Here is a 20452-nt window from a genome sequence, read left to right on the forward strand (position 1 = left end):
ATAGAACCATTTAATATAGGTGCATCTTCTAATCCATTATTGGATACATGTATGTCTTCACAGCCCTATGTTTTTTTCTCATGAAGAAATTGGTGATTTAGTAGAAGCGGGTTACTTATTAAATGAAATTCTAATTGAAAATAAAACCCCAAATGAAATTAGAACTCAAGTTGAAGTTAAAATTGAAATCCAAATTTAAACCACAAATGAAACTAGATCTCAACTTGAAACTGAAATTGAAACTGAATTTGAAACTCCAAATGAAATTAAAAATCCACCTGCAACTAAAACCAATAATGTGTATGTAGACATGGAAACACCAATTGAAAATGAAACATGTTTGAATGTGTAGCATCCTAAAATTGTGACACTTGCAATTTCGACTGCATTTAGGTCTTCACGATGGCGATGCAACACTGAACCTGAATGGAGACCCCGAAATCTGTTTATGACATCAAAAATTGCATATTTCTGCACCGTGGCCTGATCCTTCCTTGCACCTTGCTGTCCCGGGAGGTGGGACCATGGCACCCAGCACCCTGGTCCCTCAGGACCATAGCACCCAGTGCCCTGGTCCCTGGCCCTATTTTGGGCCCAGTCTCTTATGGGGCAGTGGGTCTTTAAGTTTGCAATTCGGAAAACAATGTTTCTAGGTCAGCCTAAGGTCGGAAAAATCAGTCTTCTAACCCTAATTGACAAGTATATAAACTACATTTCCTCTCCCATTTTGAGGAGGAAAAATATATGTGTACAAGAGGTGGAAGCGCTAGGCAAACATTCAAACATTCAAGCATTCAAGCATTCCTTCAAGCAATTGATCAATCTAAGTCTCCATTCAAGGCTAGGTGTTGCATTCAAGACAAGGATTCAACCATTGAAGAGGAGATCACTTACACCATACAACACACAACATCATTACACCTTCGCATGTAAGAATACAAACATTCTTACAACAAGGTATCAATACTTTATTACATTACAGACATTTACATTTATAGCATTCTCACTTCTTGGTTAATTCCAAAACCAGGGTTTGACCTAAAGGCAAACCCCTAATCCCTAACCCCCCAATCGTCCTCTCTTTTCTGTGTGTAGGTTGCAGGTACACAGCTGTAATTGAAGATCTGGAAACCTTGTGCAGAGACGAACAGATCCCCCTTCGTTTCACAAATTTTTTAGAGGACCGTGTGCATGCCGGGCACCATCATCCCGTCAACTTTCGCTCAAATTTGCAAGACAACGTCATCTCGACATTTTACTGCTAATTCCAGGTCCGTAGCTTCATCCTGCATCCCTATCTCTGTTTATAAGCAAATCTTTCTTACTTTACATGCACTCCTAGTTCAATCCTTCTATCTACATTCTTTACAAAAGAGGGTAGCCTTGCTATCTTAACCCTTGAAACTCATTTAGAATCCAATCTTGCATTGTGTGGGATTGGATCTTGTGGCTTTCAACCCCTCTTTTGAATGTAAAGTCTCTCCTAAGTGAAAACTGTCAATCCTAGTGACCTCCTTTCTCCTTGGAGTGGGGGGAACACCTAGGGTTTGATTTTCTGCTTTACATTTTGGTGAACCTGACGTGAACATCCTAATTCTGATTATTCATGGTTAGATCTGAAAAATTTGCTTCCTTAATTACATTTCCATGTTTGATCTTTTGCAAAATTTTAGAGGTTAATTGCATGAAAACCTTAAATTTTCTTTTTAGTAATTGAGCTTGTGAAATGTTTAATTATTAATGCTAATTTCAGATCTATCCTTCTATTGCAAATTGTCAATTCATATTTGTGCTTTAATCCTAAAAATTAAGTGGTTAAGTGTCAAAACCCTAATTTTTAAAACACTCTTGATTCAACCTTTGACCGATAATTTCACTGATCAAAACATCTCTAAATCGGCTGTAACTTTGGATTCCGCAACAAAATCATAATATCTTTCATCCCTGAAAATTTGGAAAAAAGTTACGAGGACCGTGTGCACCTCGAGCGCCATCGTCCCCAACATTTTTTCCAAAATTTTGGGAGCTAGATCTTACTGTATTTTTCTGCTAAAATCCAGAATCTTGGCTGATTTCATCAATTCTAACACATTCAAAATTAAAGTCAAAGTTGGTCTAGTGATTGCTTGGATTAAGGCTTCTAATCGTTCAAAAAATTGTTGAAATTGAAATTTTGTGTCAAAATTGTGTTTCTTACTATCCTAAATCTGAAAAGTGTGTTGGCATTCATTCAGAGTTTCAGTGCTTTATTCAAATTTTTGCAGTTTGTGACTTTTGAAATTAAATGTTTAATTGCAACAACTTTGATTTCCACTTTCAAAATTGAATTTTGCATGAAATTGAGTCAACTTTTAAATTTTAAAGCTTGCAATGCTTTTGGTATTCCCTCTAAAATCATAAAATTCAAAATTTCAGTTTCCCTCTCTTTTTCAAAATTCAAATTTTGCATTTTTCAACAATCTTGGTAGGGTTCAATTTTGAGATTGCAACTTTAATTTGGCCTATCTACAGATCGTAAAATCACTCAATTTTTTCAGATTAGCTTTAAAATCATTATAACTTTCGTCCCTGAAAATTTTGAAAAAAGTTGCGAGGACCGTGTGCACTCCGTTCACCATGGTCCTTGACATTTTTTCTGAAATTTCAGGAGATTGTCGTGATTGCATTTAACAGCCTAAATCTAGGAGATTGGCTGATTTTATTTAAATTTGCTACCTCTCAATTCAAAATCTTCTCTCCCTCTCTAGTGCATGAGTTTCACAACAATAAGCCCTACTTACACTATTCCTGTTAGATGAAGCCTTAGAATTAAGTCTTTCCAAGGTTTAATTATCGAGGAGATGGAACCTAATTTGAATGGCCTTTTTAATGAGGACACGGGTAATTCCTCTAATCCTCTTAATGATGAAGAAGCTCTCCATGAGGTTTTTGTAGAACAACTTTCGAAATTAGATAACCAATTTGATGACTTTCAGCAATGGATGTCTCATGAGTATCCTGATAGTCAAGCTCTTTCATTAATTGAGGGTCTAAAATGTATGGTTCAAAGTGATAAGAATGGAATTGATATCTTGCGTGGTATTGCACACATTGTGGATTCGAATGTGATGCCTATGAAGAGTTGTGCTGAAACTTTGGGTTATACACAACCTCCTACTCAAGTCAATCATTCTATTCCTTTAACAACTTCTATTGCTAGTATACCTACTTTTACATCAAACATAATGACTACTGCAACACAAAACATTCCACCTATGATCACCAGTCATGGGGGCAATCCTTCCTCTTCAATCAACCCTCTTCCTTCATTCAATCTGACTTCTTCATTCATTCCTTCAATGAGTGTCCCTATTACATCTCCACAAATGAACATGACGCAAGGGGGCAACTCATTCAACCATTCCATTCCTCCTGGTAGTGTTCCTTGTTTCCAATCATCTCCTATGACTAACCATCATAGTGTCCTGCCACCTTACTCTCAATCAATACCTTCTTTCAATAACATAATACCTCCATCACAATCTAACATGTCTAATATGAACTCTTCGACTGAAGTGACCATTAACAATCTTGCACAAATTGCCTCTTCTTTACAGCAACAAATTGTCTCTATGAATCAATCTAAGTTTAGTGTGCCCACATTTGATGTTGCGAGCCCACTTTCTCTTGACATTGTTCGAGCTATCCCACCTAAACATGTTGAAATCCCACAGTTGGAGCTTTATAATGGTAAAGGTGATCCCCTAACGCATGTTAAGACCTTTCAAACAGTATGTACTGATTTTGCTCATGACCAAAGGTTGCGTGCAAAACTTTTTACTAGAACATTAAGAGATAAGGCTCTAAAATGGTATTGCTCATTGCCTTCCTATTCTATTACTTCTTTCCAACAACTTGCAAATGCTTTTATTCAACAATTTCAAAACAATATAAGTCCTAAAGTTGCTTTGATTGATTTAATGCATTGTAAACAAGGTGTTAAAGAAAAAGTGACTGATTTCATTGGTAGATATAAGCATTTGTGTGCTCAAATTTCTTTTCCAGTTCCTGACAATGATATTCAAAGAATCTTTATTTCTAATTTACAAAAAGATATTAGAGAAAAACTTCTGTTTTCTGAGTTTACTTCTTTCCAACAATTGTGTGCAACTCTTCACAATTATCAACTGACTGTGAGTCAAATGGAACAAGCAAATCCTATGGCTCCGAGTGATAAGGGTGATAGTAGTCAACAACCATTTGGGAAGTTTAAACCGAACAGAGGGTTCGTTAATGAAAACATCATCAACAACAATGTGAATGCAGCATCAGGTGTGCCTCCTATTTCTAAGTTTTTCAAGAAGGAAAGAAAGTTTACTCCTTTGAATGAATCATTGCATAGTATTATGAATAAGTTATTGGAACAAAATGTTCTTACTCTCCCTCCTATAAAGCAAATAGATCCTGCAAAGATTAATTCACCCTATTTTGATAACAAATCTTTTTGTCAATTTCATCGTCAACCTGGGCATGATACTGAAAAATGTTTTGCTTTAAAGGGTAAAATTCAAGATTTGATTGATAATAATACTATCTCTGTTTCAGGAATGAATGATAAAGGCAACACATCTGTAGCTCCTCCTAACCAAAATCTTAAAATTTTTACTGATCCATTACCTTCTCATACCTCTAATGTGATTGAGACTAATGATTCCTCTTTCTCACTTGATGGTCTTGTGTCTATGACTCCGAATGTGATTAACTTTGTAGAGCAGCAGAAAATCCCTAAAGAACCTTCCATCAAATTTGAATCCAGTGAAACTATTAGGGCACCTGATGGTCCTTTATATATAGTTGCAAAAGTCAAGAATACACCTTGTCATGGAGTGCTTATTGATCCTTCTTGCATGGTTAATGTTATTACTGAAGAATTTCTCTTTACTTTGCAATTAAATCAAGTGATCTATGACAAAACAGATGTGATTGTGAAATTATTTGATGCATTTTCTTCTCCTGCAATTGGTTCTATTACATTACCTATTGAGGTCCATAACAAATCCCTTAATGTGAACTTTGCTATTATTCCATCATCTGAACAATTTCGTGTGAAGCTAGGCCATCCTTGGCTATCTTCCATGAAAGCTATTGCTTCTCCTATTCACAAGTGTTTGAAATTTCCCCATAATGGTGAAGTTGTTACTGTCAATCATAGTCTCTTTAAACCAACTGAAATAACTTCTAGTGTTCCTATTGATTATTTTTGGCCTAAACAATTCCAATCTCTTCCACCGTGAAGTGATCATCTTTTCAAATCTTATCAAAAGTGGGAAAAAGATATGATCCTATCTCTAAGTGAACCTCGAACACCCAAACTTGATATTCCTATCGTTCTTGAGAAGGAAGTTCTTCCTTTGAAAGATAAAACTAATGTCTTTCCTCAAGAAGATTCCCAACCCATTCCTATGGATGTGACTATGTCTATGTCTAATAAACTTTCTAAAAATAGACCTATACCTCCTCGTCATGATGGACTTGGTCTCCTTCCTAAACCAAATTTTCCTCCTTTATATGGAGCAGTTCCTCGTCCTTCCTTTTATAAAGAGAAGAGACCTTCCTCTTCTCCTATCATCCAACCTAAGAGACCACAACCTAAACACCCAAGTGATAAGGATGAGAACATTCCTCCTCCTCAATCTTCTCCACTTCCTACTAAAACTAGAAGAAATCATTCTGCGTGTGAATGTCGATGAAAGTGTCATCTTAGAGCTTGTGCAGCTACTTCTCAAACTTTGCAATCTCCAAAAACACCTTCAACTAGTATTATTCCATTTTCTCCTCAGCCGAAAATTGAGCCAAAATCTCCTAAGCATAAGATGCATGATGGTCTTGATCCTGTGCGAGTTAAAGACCCTATTTTTATAAATCTTGATGATGATATAGATGAAAATGTTATTCATGATGAAAATGTTACTTCTCTTGCTTCTGATAGTGAATATGAATTTGTTGATATTGATAACCATTTATCTAACAAATTTTCTAAAGCACTTATCCTAGCTCCTAGACAAGAACAACATGGCTTGGAACATGAACATAGCCCTTGTTTGGATCTTGTGATAGCTCCATCTGCTATGTTGGATGTTCCTCCTCTAGCATGTTTCCTGCCTTCCTGAAATATTGATCAACAAGATCGTGGGGTGGATGACGTGCTAGACTAGTTCACTAGCGTAGCAGATTCTCTCCTCCTCTCTTTTGTTACTTCTTCTATGTGTTATTCTCATTCTTCTATTTGTTTTCCTTAGTGTTTTCTACTTGAGGATGATGCAAAGCATTGAGATCTCTTTTGGTCTCTCTCATGTTGACTCAAAAGACACGTGTTCCCTTCTTCTAGGTGACCTTCCTTGATTGGGGAATGAAGAACAATTATACATACATACATCTGATATACATGAATTATCATATAGCATACTGACCCCGAGGAAAGTGAAGTCACCTCATGATTTGTGTTTTGTGTCTATTATCCTTGGGTTTATCTCACACTTGGGGGCTAAATCTTTGTGATAACATGCTCCTTTACCTTTTCATTTCTTATATGTATCACTACTTTAAAGCAATCACCCCCAATGAGGTGTGTACGATCGCTTTAACGTAGGGGGCATACACTCCATCCATATCTCTTCAAGATACTTGAAAACTTCTTGGCGAACTTAGCTTTGCCTTGAAAATTTTTGGTATTTTTCTTGCATGACTCATAGTGAGGGAACCTTACTACTGACAGTCATGGTTCTCCCTCATGATCTTCCCTTTTACTTTGTCAATCGAAGTCATAAGATCCTTAGTCCACTGGGGGCTTGGTGTATCTTGCCTCCTTGACATGGTGAAAGTCTTTCAACATTGTTTCCTTATACTTTACTGGAAGTATGGGCGTACGCTTATACTCCCGCTAAAGTGGGGGCTAAATGTAGCATCCTAAAATTGTGACACTTGCAATTTTGACTGCATTTGGGTCTTCACAATGGTGACACAACACTGAACCTGAATGGAGACCCCGAAATCTATTTATGACATCAAAAACTGCATATTTCTGCACCTGGCCTGATCCTTCCTTGCACCCTGCTATCCCGGGAGGTGGGACCATGGTGCCCAGCGCCCTGGTCCTTCAGGACCATGGCACCCAGTGCCCTGGTCCCTTATGACCATAGCGCCCAGCGCCCTGGTCCCTGGCCCTATTTTGGGCCCGGTCTCTTATGGGGCAGTGGGTCTTTAAGTTTGCAATTCAGAAAATAATGTTTCTAGGTTGGCCTAAGGTCAGAAAAATCAGTCTTCTAACCCTAATTGACAAGTATATAAACTATATTTCCTCTCCCATTTTGAGGAGGAAAAATATATGTGTACAAGAGGCGGAAGCGCTAGGCAAACATTCAAACATTCAAGCATTCAAGCATTCCTTCAAGCAATTGATCATTCTAAGTCTCCATTCAAGGCTAGGTGTTGCATTCAAGACAAGGATTCAACCATTGAAGAAGAGATCACTTACACCATACAACACACAACATCATTACACCTTCGCATGTAAGAATACAAACATTCTTACAACAAGGTATCAGTACTTTATTACATTACAAACATTTACATTTACAGCATTCTCATTTCTTGGTTAATTCCAAAACCGGGGTTTGACCTAAAGGCAAACCCCTAATCCCTAACCCCCCAATCATCCTCTCTTTTCTGTGTAGGTTACAGGTATGCGGCTGTAATTGAAGATCTGGAAACCTTGTGCAGAGATGAATAGATCCCCCTTCATTTCTCAGATTTTTTGGAGGACCGTGTGCATGCTGGGTGCCATCGTCCCATCAACTTTCGCTCAAATTTGCAGGAAAGCATCGTCTCGACATTTTACTACTAATTCTAGGTCCGCAACTTCATCCTGTATCCCTATCTCTATTTATAAGCGAATCTTTCTTACTTTACATGCACTCCTAGTTCAATCCTTCTATCTACATTCTTTACAAAAGAGGGTAGCCTTGCTATCTTAACCCTTGAAACTCATTTAGAATCCAATCTTGCATTATGTGGGATTGGATCTTGTGGGTTTCAACCCCTCTTTTGAATGTAAAGTCTCTCCTGAGTGAAAACCGTCAATCCTAGTGACCTCCTTTCTCCTTGGAGTGGGGGGAACACCTAGGGTTCAATTTTCCACTTTACAGAATGATAATCAAATGAATGAAAATTTTGAAATTAAAAGTGATGTACTAGACAACCTTCCTGGCTTGGTTTCATGGAGACAGATTAGGACACATGCAAATAGATTGTTTAGACATTTTTTTTATAATAAGAAATTTGGGTTTCAATGTCAATTAATGGTACAAGTAATTAAAATGACTAAAATGTGAAAAGTGATGAAGAAGTTAGGCTATTATGTCAAACCCAAGAAGAAGGACGAGTCTTTAAAACAAGTTGTATCAACTATTGCTAGAACCTTTGATACAATTGGAAAGAAAAGTCATTCTAAAGATAAAAATGCAGCATGATAGGCAATAACAACAACTTTAGTAAGCCAAACAACTTCTAATAAAAGAATGATGAGTAACATAAGTGGATATCTTAATATTCATCGCAAAACTTTGTCAAGAGCTGTAAAAAGAAGAGTTAATTTTGAAAGTGATCCGACAAACAAATTGTGGACTTTTAGTGGTAGACTACCAAGGTCTGATATAAAACTTATTAGTGAAGTCAAAAATTTGATCGAAAAATTCTGGCATGATAATACGAGAGTATCACCTAATGTTAGAGATGTTCTTAAATTAAGAGTTGGGTCAAAAATTCGTGATCCACATCCAAAACACCTATTGGACATGACTCAAACTGAATTGTATAAAAAAAATTTGGATGATAAGGTGTTGACTATTAGCATTTGTCAAAGGTCTTTTGAAAAGTGTAAACCTTGGTATGTTAAAATTAACAAGGAAAGAGTCACATGTTGTTGCAAAACTCATGTTCAATTTCGCTACCACTACGATGTATTTTGATATATACGTGTTACCATGCATAGTAATGGAATGTTCCAAGAATGTGGTATAAATATACCACCTAAAACTATAAAGGAGTTTATTTCAAGTTTGTTGTGCAACCCACTAAATGAACAAAATTTTCTTTTCAATGCATGTGTTTCTGGTGTATGTGATATATGTGGCAATCTTGCATTGTTGGATGAATGTTTGCATGAAAATCTTTCAAATGATTTTGGACAACAATTAGTTGATGTTAAAAGATTTAAAATTGTTGAGTATCCACTGAAGGATGGAAAGGTTGGAAAATGATGAGATCTAATCATTGAAAAAGTTAGAGTTCATGCATTTACGAATGAATTCAAGAGTAGTTCATCATACCTAAATATGTTAAACACACTCAAAATGCTAGATGGCTTGATGGTCAGTTTCGAATATGTAAGGATACATTTTCTATTGGTAGTATAGTTTCGGTTGTTGACTTTGTAGAGAACTACACGCTTGCACCACAAGATGAGGTCCAATCACAATAATACAATTCAGTGCAAGTATCAATTTTTGTTCATATTGTCTATAGGCATGCACCAGATAGTATAGAAGAGGATTGCAAAATTTTAAGAGAGTACCATTTCTATATGAGTGATAATAAATTACACTCATATGAGTTTGTCCAGTATTGCTTCAAGACCTTTTTCAAAATTTGAGGGAGAGAGAAATTCAGATGACACAACATCTAATATGGTCTGATAATTGCACAGGGAAATTCAAGAATGCTAGAATGTTTTATTGGTTGAGTAGGATTCATAAGAAAACTAATATCAAACACGTGGAGTTTTTTTTAGGCTGGACATGAGAAAGGAGAACATGACGGTGTTGGTGCATGTGTTAAGAGAGCCCTTTGCAGAGAGAAACTCAAATTCAAGGAAAAGGGTAAATTTAAAAATGCAAGTGCAATTGTGGATTGGTGTAGTGCAAATTTATCCATAGGATCAAGTCAAAACTCTACAATTAGATGTTTCTTCTGGCTAGTTAAAGAGGAGAATATCCTTCCAAGATATGATTGTGATACAATCAATGGGTCAGCTAGATGGCATTCATTTAAGAGTTCTAATTCTAACACTTGGACTATATGGACTAGAGAGCTTGCATGTTTTTGTCAATTTTGTGTTGCAGGTGAATGGGAAGAATGCGAGAATATGGAATGGGTCGAAGAATGGTAACACAAATCCTTAAACCTAGTGAGACACAATATGAAGATGTTAGAAGAAATGAAGACCCAAATCATGCATTTGTGTCAAAAGATTATGATTGTATTTCAGACCTCATACAACCTGGTAATTTAATTCTATTTCTTGTTTATAACTTTAAATTATATATTTTTATGTATTGTCATATAATTTATGATTACATATTTGAATTATAAATTCTAACAAGTTTTATTTCTACATGTACTTAAATTGGTTTTCTAGGACGTGTATGTTGTTGTTGCACCTGAGGATAATGATGAGTAGGTTGAGTATTGGCTAGCTAGATGTGTAGAACCCAAGAAAAAGTTGATATGTGATCAAGTAGATGATGATGGTTTTCAGTATCCAGTTGGGTTTGTTGTGGTAGTTGGCACATGGCTATGCAAATAATTAACAAGAAGGAATGGCTTACCAGCTTATGAAGACTACCAATTAGAAAAGAAGATTATACACTATTCTCATTTGGTGGTGGCAACAAACATCAAATTAGAAAGATACAAAGGTAGACCTGCTAATAAGGTAATGTGGACACTTTTAGCAGAAGAGCATGAGGCAATCATAGACGCATTTTAGAAGAGAGAGGATGCAGATGGTACATTAGGTTGAATCATATTTATATGCATGTAAGTTTGTGTTACTTGTGTAAACTCTTTTATATTTAATCATGATAATTGTTTTTCTTTGTCCCTTTAACATTGTATTTGTCTACATTTGATACAATTTTGGTGTCATAAACAACATTGTATTAGTTATCTTCTTCTTAATGTTATTTTGTGCACATTGTAATTGTGTTACAATTGAATTCTAATTTTTTATGATATATTTATTTTATCGTAATCTGGCTCAATCCCATAGCCATACCAATACTAGTAGTGGTATCGACCTGAACAACATATATAAAGCATGAATCAAACTTGTATATATACATAAATTATAAAGTATATATATAGACTACAATATTATCACAGAAAAGCATACATGTGATGCTGGCAAAGTAACTGATGGGCAAGGGCCTACATGTGATGCACCATCAAACAATCTAGAAGCCTACAATTGCAAAAAATAACGAACATGAATCAAAGTTGTACACATAAATTAGTAAGCATATAAACATTTCAAATTAATGGATGAAAAACATACTAGTGGTATATGAGGCTAAGCCTCAGTGGTCCACGAGTCTCGTGAAGAACTATCCACCTCGGTGCTACAAGAAGCACCCTACAAAATTGAAAAAACATATCATACACATCATTACATTAAAAAAATTATTGTTTATTTTAAATGTACATATCAATACAATGTATCTAGATGAAAGTGCATACCGTAAATGGCGCACCAACATCTCTAGGCATTGAGGTAACATGATGTCAGTTCCTCAAAGACGTGGTATGATCCATCCTATGTTCAAAAAAAAATGACTCATGTTATGGTTCATATGTGTATATATAAGGAATTTAATATTGCACTGTAAATTATATAAATAAATTTGTACCTCTGTAGGCTAATCATTGTCTGCCCACAAGAGATCAACATATGAAGAGACGAAATCAACATGTGTAGCCTCCTCGACATCATCATAACCACCATAGGTAGCATCAGCATCATCAAAATCACCATCTCCTCCAGGGGCAACCTCACTCTGTGGACCCGTACATACTTCCCCATAGCTCGTGCAAACATGTGCTAAGCTGGGGACAACCCTCACCTCATGCAACTGTTGTACCAAATTGCCCGACAAGGCACTCAATGAACCTAGAGCAGAATCCACTGCTCGATGATGGGCAGGTGCTAGAACAACTGGTGATGGAAGAGTAACCAATGGATCATCATGCACATGGTTTCTAACCCTGTTGCTCAATTTTCCTCCTGGCCTATCATGGGGCATGCCTCTCCCAACCCCCTGAAATGATCTAATATCAAAGTAATTGGGCTTTTTGCCCAATTCAAATTCAGCCCATAATTTCTTCAAAAAATACATTAGGACCTCATGATTGGAGTGTGGTGTATGGTCAAGACCATCCACCACTACTCCCAAAAGTGTCTAGCAATGTCTAGGTGCCTACACCATCGAATAAAGATCTGTGGCTTCTTTGGATCTATCTCTTCACCCGTCTTAGGGTTCACAAAATATTGTTTCAAATCCATTTTTGTTATTTTTAATTCATTGACTTGTTTGTATGTGAGGCCATAAGCGTAAAATGCACGCAATCCCTCCTGCCAACTATGATAGCTATCTAGCTTTCTATCTAAAGCCTGCACAGACTGTACAATGCCTTGCATACTATCTGAAAGGCATAACAACTGTGGAGGTGGATGAGGCTCACGTCTAATAGTATGGATATCTCTAATCAAAGAATCAATATTTGTCCTAATTGTCTGCCTCAACTGGTCAGGTGGAGGTGGAGGTGGAGGGGGTGGAGGTGGAGGTGGTGCTAGACCTAATAGCTCATCTATGTCAAACTCATCCATTATGTGAAAATAATCTGCATATATATACAAACATGAAAATTTACAATTACAATTACAAACATGAAAATTTACAATTAAAAACTATTTAATTTACATTTCACCTTCCAAAAAAACTTATAATTAAATACAATTTAGCAAATTAAATATAAAAAAAGGAAACTCACATAGCTCTATAATATTATTAATAGGTGGATAATAATAAGCATCATTTAAGAAATATTATCCACTTAAATCAAAGTATAAGAAATATACTACAAAATAAAACATCATAATGCCCATGCAACTCAAACAATACTTTTTAACATATAAAGATGAATTAGTATAAGTTCCATCAAAAACATAAAAATAATCATGAGAGAGAGAGAGAGAGAGAATAGATAATGAATAAATGACTCCATTGATTTAGATAATGAAGGTAACTTCCATGGAATTACAATTTAGTACCCTTGCAATATTAAACCATTATCGTCAATTAGGCTACCACTTTATATTTTCAACTTGATAGGATTCGATTCAACTACTCTCTTTTGGTTAAATTAACTAAATTCATTAAAGTCATAAGTTATATCTATGAACTTGTCAATACATGTACTACTTTGTTGTGTTCTTTGCTAGAATCATTGGATGATTTAGTAATCGCAACTAGTAGTACTATGCTAAGTTGGAGCTTGAATAAATAGTAGGTTCTCTACTCTTGGAGGAGTTAAAACAAAAAAAAACTCTATTTTTTTTATATTCAATTTTATATTGGTATTTTCTTGTTCAAAGTCGCAACCCACAAAATGTGATTCCAATATTGATCTGTGTTTGATTCTTATTTTTATTAAATCTGCCACTACTGTGATTTATTGTCCTCTTAACTTAAATCAAGCTATGTAAATTTAAAGCCTCATAACTTTTGATAGAGAGCATTTTTTCTCATGCTTCATGTGGCATTGAAAAGGTTGTTCATAAATCTTCATAGATCACACAATTATTTTCTAGAATATTCCCTCGTATTTTATATTTTATTTTTTGTGATTTCACATTCTAGTCATTTACTTGGACATCTTGGCACTTGAAAATGACCGTCTTACATGAGATGAATTTGTTTGATATGTTTGATATGTATTGATTTTATTGATCTTTTAAGTTTTTATTTGAGGAGGTATCATAGGTTTCTCTATTCATCCTTTTGTGGTAAAATTAGAAAGGGATAACTATGATTCTTTTGTAAAATGATATCTTGATAAGTTTTAGGTGGTGTAATCATTTTACTTTTATGTATGGAATCATACCTAAACTAGAAACACTAGAAATTATATAATCTTGGTGTAACATCATGGACCATGTAGGAGTGATTTGATCTAGTATCAAGATCATGATTCTATGTGTATTGCATTGGATATTGATTTCCCCCACACACTTTGGAATAGACTTTAGGAGATCCAGGGAGACCCTCATATCTCTCCATTCCTAGAGGATCCTATTGTAGATTGTTTCACTCCCTTTGTAGATGAAGATCACATACCCTTCAATGGTGATACTTAAGAGGAAATTTATTATATCATAGGTCTTGCATGTTTTGACAATTTAGAGGCTTGTCTCATTCTTCAAGTACTCATCCTATCAAGACCTAATATCCATCTTAAATGTTTTTTATTATTTTAGATTATTATCACCAATTCCATAAGCCCAATTGATTTAGTCTACAGGGAATTAATCACCTTCTAAACATGACCACTGGGGATTCATATCTTTTGAATATATTATCCTTGTTTGAGAAGTTTAGAATTACATATGTTAAATATTATTTTCAGGATATTGATATCCTCTTTCATGATTGGGCTAAGTTAGGAAGTAGTGAGGATTAATAGTGATAACTAGAGTATTATCAAATTTAAGAACCCTATTTTTCACACACACAAAAAAACACATTCATATTCATTATCATTTTAAAGCTCAATTTAAACATAAATTAAACATCTAACTTTTACAAAAGAATCCTATAATTAAATACAACATTTAGAAATATAAATTTAAACATTCAGACTTTTACGCATGATTAAAACACAGAGAGAGAGGGGGAGAGTAGGTAATTTGAGATAGAACGAGTTAGAGAGAGGATAGATAATTTGAGAGATAGAGAGTAGGTAATGATAGAGAGAGTGTAACATGTGAAAGAAAGAGAGGGGGTAATGTGTGTGTGTGTATGAGAGAGAGAGAGAGGGGTAATGTGTGTGTGTGAGAAAGAGAAGGGATAATGAGAGATTGAGAGAGAGAGAGAGAGCGTAATGACAGAGATGGTAACGTGTATGTGTGTGTGTGAGAGAGAAGGGGGGTTATTGTTGATTTTCATCTAGGGTTTATTGTTTGTTAAATTTTTAGGGTTTGTTGTTCGTTTATTTTCTATGGTTTATCGTTCGTTTTTCTCTATTTAAGGTTTAGTGTTCATTTTTTTGTTCAGGGTTTATTGTCTGTTTTTTGTGTCTAATGTTTATTGTTCGTTTACGTTTTTGGTTTTTGTTTTTTTCCTATGGTTTAAATACTATTCATGTTTTTTGCAATATTTAAAAACTAAAAACTATTTTAAACATGAAATAAATAAAATAAAAGATGATTTTCAAACTTTAAAACATTAAAATTAAAAAATAACAACAAATTAACATTTTTTTATGAAAAATAATAAAAATTAATAAAACAGAATATAAAAAATAAAACTAAATACCTAGAAGGAGGTAAAAATGGTTTGGGGGGTCAGCTGGGGTGAAAAAAATGGGTACCCGTGCTCCTCTAAAATGTCTACCCATTTTTGAAACAGTGAAAATGATGGAAAATGGTTTAAAAAATAAATAAATACATTTCAAAAACAAGCACCCGTTTAGCTTCGGACACCCGTTGCTAAACAGGCACCCATTTCTTAATGGCTCGGGCACTCGAAGCTAAATGGGTGCCTGATTTGTAAAAATCGAGCACTCGTTTCTAGCGGGGTCTTTTCCCAACCCGCGAACTTTTGTGGGATTGGGACCCAACTTTGTGCATTTACCCAATTATTGTTAACATGTTGATTGAGCAGAAGGCGAGTGGGATTTGTAGCGTAAAAATTAGGATTCATCACAAGATATAAGTAGATCAAATCAAAACGTTAAACATGATAGCATAATCAAGAGGACACTCAATGCAAATGAACCTAATTACAATGCACATTCAATGAAGGTATGAAAATGAAGCATTCAAAAGAAAACATTATGCAAACCAGATTCAAGATTGAATACTCCTTCCATGCGGCTCCATTGTTGTTCTTTCCTCTTCAATAGTTTTGTGGATCTCACCTACAAGTGCTCTCACAATTGAAAGCAAAAAGCTCAAGAGTACTAGAACTAAAATTTGATAGTTTGACAGCAATTCGGATTTCAAGAAGTAATTGAAGCAATTGAAGGGGTTGATTGAAGAAAAATTATCCAATTTATAGAGAAATTGGAGAAATCACAAAATTGGCATGATGCAATTCAAATGGAAATTGCAAATCAATATGTCAATTATGACAAATTATGCACTTTCCATGCACAATTTGATTGATTGATTATGACACATTTCATGTCAAACTTGATTGATTAAATCAATTATGACAATTTCATGACAAATTGAAATGCCACTCCCATAGAATTAGGAGATGAATTAGGAGGGAAAAGGAATTAGAAATTTGAAAATTAGGAAATTGAAATTGATGACAAATTAGGAAATTGGAATTAGAAATTGATGAAAAATAGGATTTAAGAATTAGTGAATTAATTAATAATTTTTCATTTATTAATCAGTTCACAAAGAAGAATAATTAGCCAATTAAATAAAGATTTAATTGTAATAAGAAGACTTAGGATTAATAAGTAATTTAGTAATCCTAGAGGAAGAAATGACACATTAGGTTAAATGAATAAATCATGAAACCCTAGAAGACAAATTAGAAATACGAAAATGACTATTAGGTCTTGATTGAGGATAATTAATGTCATGATTTGATTTTGATAAATGACCAATGCGACAAAATGATTTGATTGATAAATGCGCCAATTGACGAGGAACAATGACAAATTGATCCAAATTGACATAATTGAGACAAAGAATGATCGATGACAAATCGATCGCAAAATGACAAGATTGAAAATGACCATGATCAATGACAAATTGATCGCCAAAATGACAAGATTGACAAAATAGATTGCAAGATGACGTAATTGGAAATGACCACGATCGATGACAAATCGATCGCAATATGACAAGATTGAAGGATTGATGATAAATCGCAAGATTGATAAAAGGACAACGATCAATGACAAATCGATCGCAAGATTGACAGGATTGATAAGAGGACAAAACCCTAATTAGGATTGACGATGTCCAAAATGATAAGATTGATAATAAAATTGATAAGATTGCTAGGAGGACAAAACCCTAATTAGGATTGACGATGTCCAAAATGATGACAAATAAGCATGCTCATTGATGCAATAAGATAAAATCGATCAAAATCATGACTGGATAATGTTGTCGACAAGACCAAATTCGAAGATGAGATGATTGAAGAATGTAGAAGAATGACTCGATGTTCGCAAATGATAAAGACCAAGTGTGAATCATAGGAGAAATGTTAATGCGACGCAAAAACCTAAAATGAGGCAATGCGCAAATGTTAAAGTATGACCTCGCAAGCGTTGACCATTTTTGGGTGTCTACAGGATTCATTAGCAGCCATCAGGGATTGTTCACCATATTCTTCAAGTTAGTACTATGATGGAGCGGGTTTCTTTCATCCATATTCCTCGTGAATGGAATAGAGTAGCTGATTGTTTGGCTAAGTGGGCCTTGGAACATGGTAATGATTGGAAAGTTGAAGGGTGGGAGATTCTCTCCTCAGATTACTGTCAGGACTTGCAAAAGATCTTTGTTGAGGACATGGATAGTTATGAAGCTAGTTGATCCTTGGTTGGGCTTGCGATTCTTTTCTGGGGCTTTGGGGCTCTGGTTCTCTTTGTATTTCTTGTTTCTGATGTTCAATAAAGTTTTTAACCCTTTATTCAAAAATAAGACAAACCTTATATTGTTGGAAAGTTGAGAATGCCTTAAAAAACCTTTTTTATTTTATCAATTTTGGCTAAAAAAAAATTGTCAGCCACCAGTGTGAAGTTTGGAAAATCAAAGAATACTCAAAAACACATTTTTCTGTTGAATTTATAGGCTTGTCATTTCCAAGCTAAATCCCAAAGCATTCCCAAGCCAAATTTCAAAATTTAATATTTATGTCAAAAAAAATCTTATGATATTTTTTATTTTTTCACTATTCAACATTTTTATATATTCATTATTTAATATAAAGTTTCATCATTATCACTATTAAAATTAACTAATTTTAATAATTACATTATAATATTATTAAAACTTATCTTATGTATAAGATATCTAAATGTTTAAATAGTGAACTTAATAAACCATAAATAATAGAGACCTCTCATGTTCTAAATTTTTCATCCAAAATCTTAAAAAAATCATAAAAATCTAAAAAACCTATTATTAATTAAACTTTTATTTTAAATTTAAGGTAGAGTAAGTAGATAACTTATTGTGTGACTAGGGTCTGGAAGCTATTATCTACCTTGCCTTCTCATGGATCCATTTTGAAAAACAGTGATGCTTTAACCAAAAGAAATGCAACTATTTGGAAGCCTCCTCCTAATGGGCATTTTAAATTGAATTTTGATGGTTCTTCTCGTGGAAACTCTAGTTTGGCGGGAGTAGGTATGGTGATTTTTGACCATCATGCTAATATTGTCCAGGCTAGATGTCACGCTATTGGGCATAAGCCCAATAACTTTACAGAATTTAATGCCCTGTCTCTGGTCTTGGACATGGTTATATCCTTGGGCATTAAGGATCTTGTAATTGAAGGGGATTCGATGGTAACCATCCAATGTGTTATAAAGAATAAATCTACCTATTGGAAATTACAATATGTCCTGGAGTTAGTTTTACAATAGTTGGCTTTCTTTGATTCTTTCTTGATCACTCATTGCTTCAGAGAAATTAATATAATAGCGGATTTCTTGGAAAATTTAATCATTGACATTAATGCAAATTTGCAGGATATAAATATGAAAGAGATTTCGCCTTCCCTTCTGAAATATTTGCAATAAGTCTTCTCGGTTTTTCCTAAGTATGATTTCAAAAAAATATTTAGTGCCCTTATGCCATGAGAGGTAAGCATGTTTGGTGTATATGCGCAAGTGGTAAGTATGCTTAGTAGGCAACTCCTAGTTGGCTATTAAGTATGCTTATGATCTGTCATAGGCAGCAAGGGTGGGTACCTGTTATGGTATTAAGGTGGTGCCCTATTAGCAGTTATAATTCAGCATGTTTTATCTATTTTGTCCTCGCTCATGTGTTTTAAAAGTTTTATTGCTATATGAAGTATGAAGGGAATGTGCTTCGGTTGTAATTAGTCATAGTTTTTTATGTTGCCATTATGATAGGAGTAAGTAGCTTGTTATGCAGCATTGGCTGGGATACAAAGTACTATTTTTCCAACCACCACCATCATGCGAAGTCCTTCATTTATGTGTTATCTTGTATGACCTTTAATCTTGCTTTAATTGGCTTTACATGTAATCATGAAGTAGCATGATTTGATCGGCTCACATTTTTAGTGGGCGATTGGTCTTTAAAATCCGATATCTTTCTCAATACAGCAGTAAACATTTGAATTGATCTTGTTTGGGCTTTGTTCATATGTCGAGTGCTATTTCTCTTTCAAGATATAGGGTCATTGTCAAATGCCAGATTGAGAGGGATAATGAGGTTTCGAGTAATAATTCTGAAATTCTTGGGCAAGTGTTTTGTTTGCTTACTCCTCAAGTGGATTTTGAGGTTCGTAGGTTGTTGGGAACTCTCTGGTTGCAGTCTGGTCCTTCCTTTTCTGGCTCTAAGATTTTGTCTCGATTTCTTACTATTTTCCATGACATTTTGCTTGATAAGGATTTACTCCAACTCTTGGTTCATATGTTTATCCCTCCCTCGATTTGCTCTTGGGAGCTTGTTAGGTCTACATTGGATAATTATCATTTTGAGTTGGGCTCTTTTTATTATGCGGACATTCTTCCTCGTTCTGATTTGTTGGATAATGGGAGGTGTGGAGTTTTATTGTTTGAGATAAGAATGGGGTTATTATGTGATAGATTGGGGGACACTTTGTATGCTTTTGAAACCTTTCTTGAATTGGTTCCCTCACAATTTGTGGATAAAGCATTGGTGGTTCTTATGGGTTTACATTCTCTACTATCTTTTGGTTTTTTGGCCTTAGCCCCTCCACGACTGGAATCTCCCTTGCAAACCATTCCTCCTTTGAGCATGGATAGAGAGCCCCCTATTGAGAGCTCAAGTTTCTTGGTTTCAGAATTAACTATGTGTGCAGATATGTTGATGTCTTTTTGATGTAGGGTTCTAATCGGTTGATATGTTTTTTGGCAAGCCTGGGAAGCCTTGAGGCTACGAACCTCCTCTTTAGATCACATCTCATGATTTTTTGAGTCATATGGATAATGATATGTACATCTTTGAAATCTATGTAATGCGAGGGTGATCAAAATCAGATATGTAACTGGGTATATGGGGTTTTAATTTTTTTTTCTTTTTGGGCCACAACCGGAGGTTTTCTTGCGGGTTCTTTCATACCGGTATGTCCTTTGAACCCATTTGTATCAAAATTCAATATTAATAAAATAT

The sequence above is a fragment of the Cryptomeria japonica genome, chromosome 10 (genome assembly GCF_030272615.1).
Source record: "Cryptomeria japonica chromosome 10, Sugi_1.0, whole genome shotgun sequence".
Classification (NCBI taxonomy): Eukaryota; Viridiplantae; Streptophyta; class Pinopsida; order Cupressales; family Cupressaceae; genus Cryptomeria; species Cryptomeria japonica.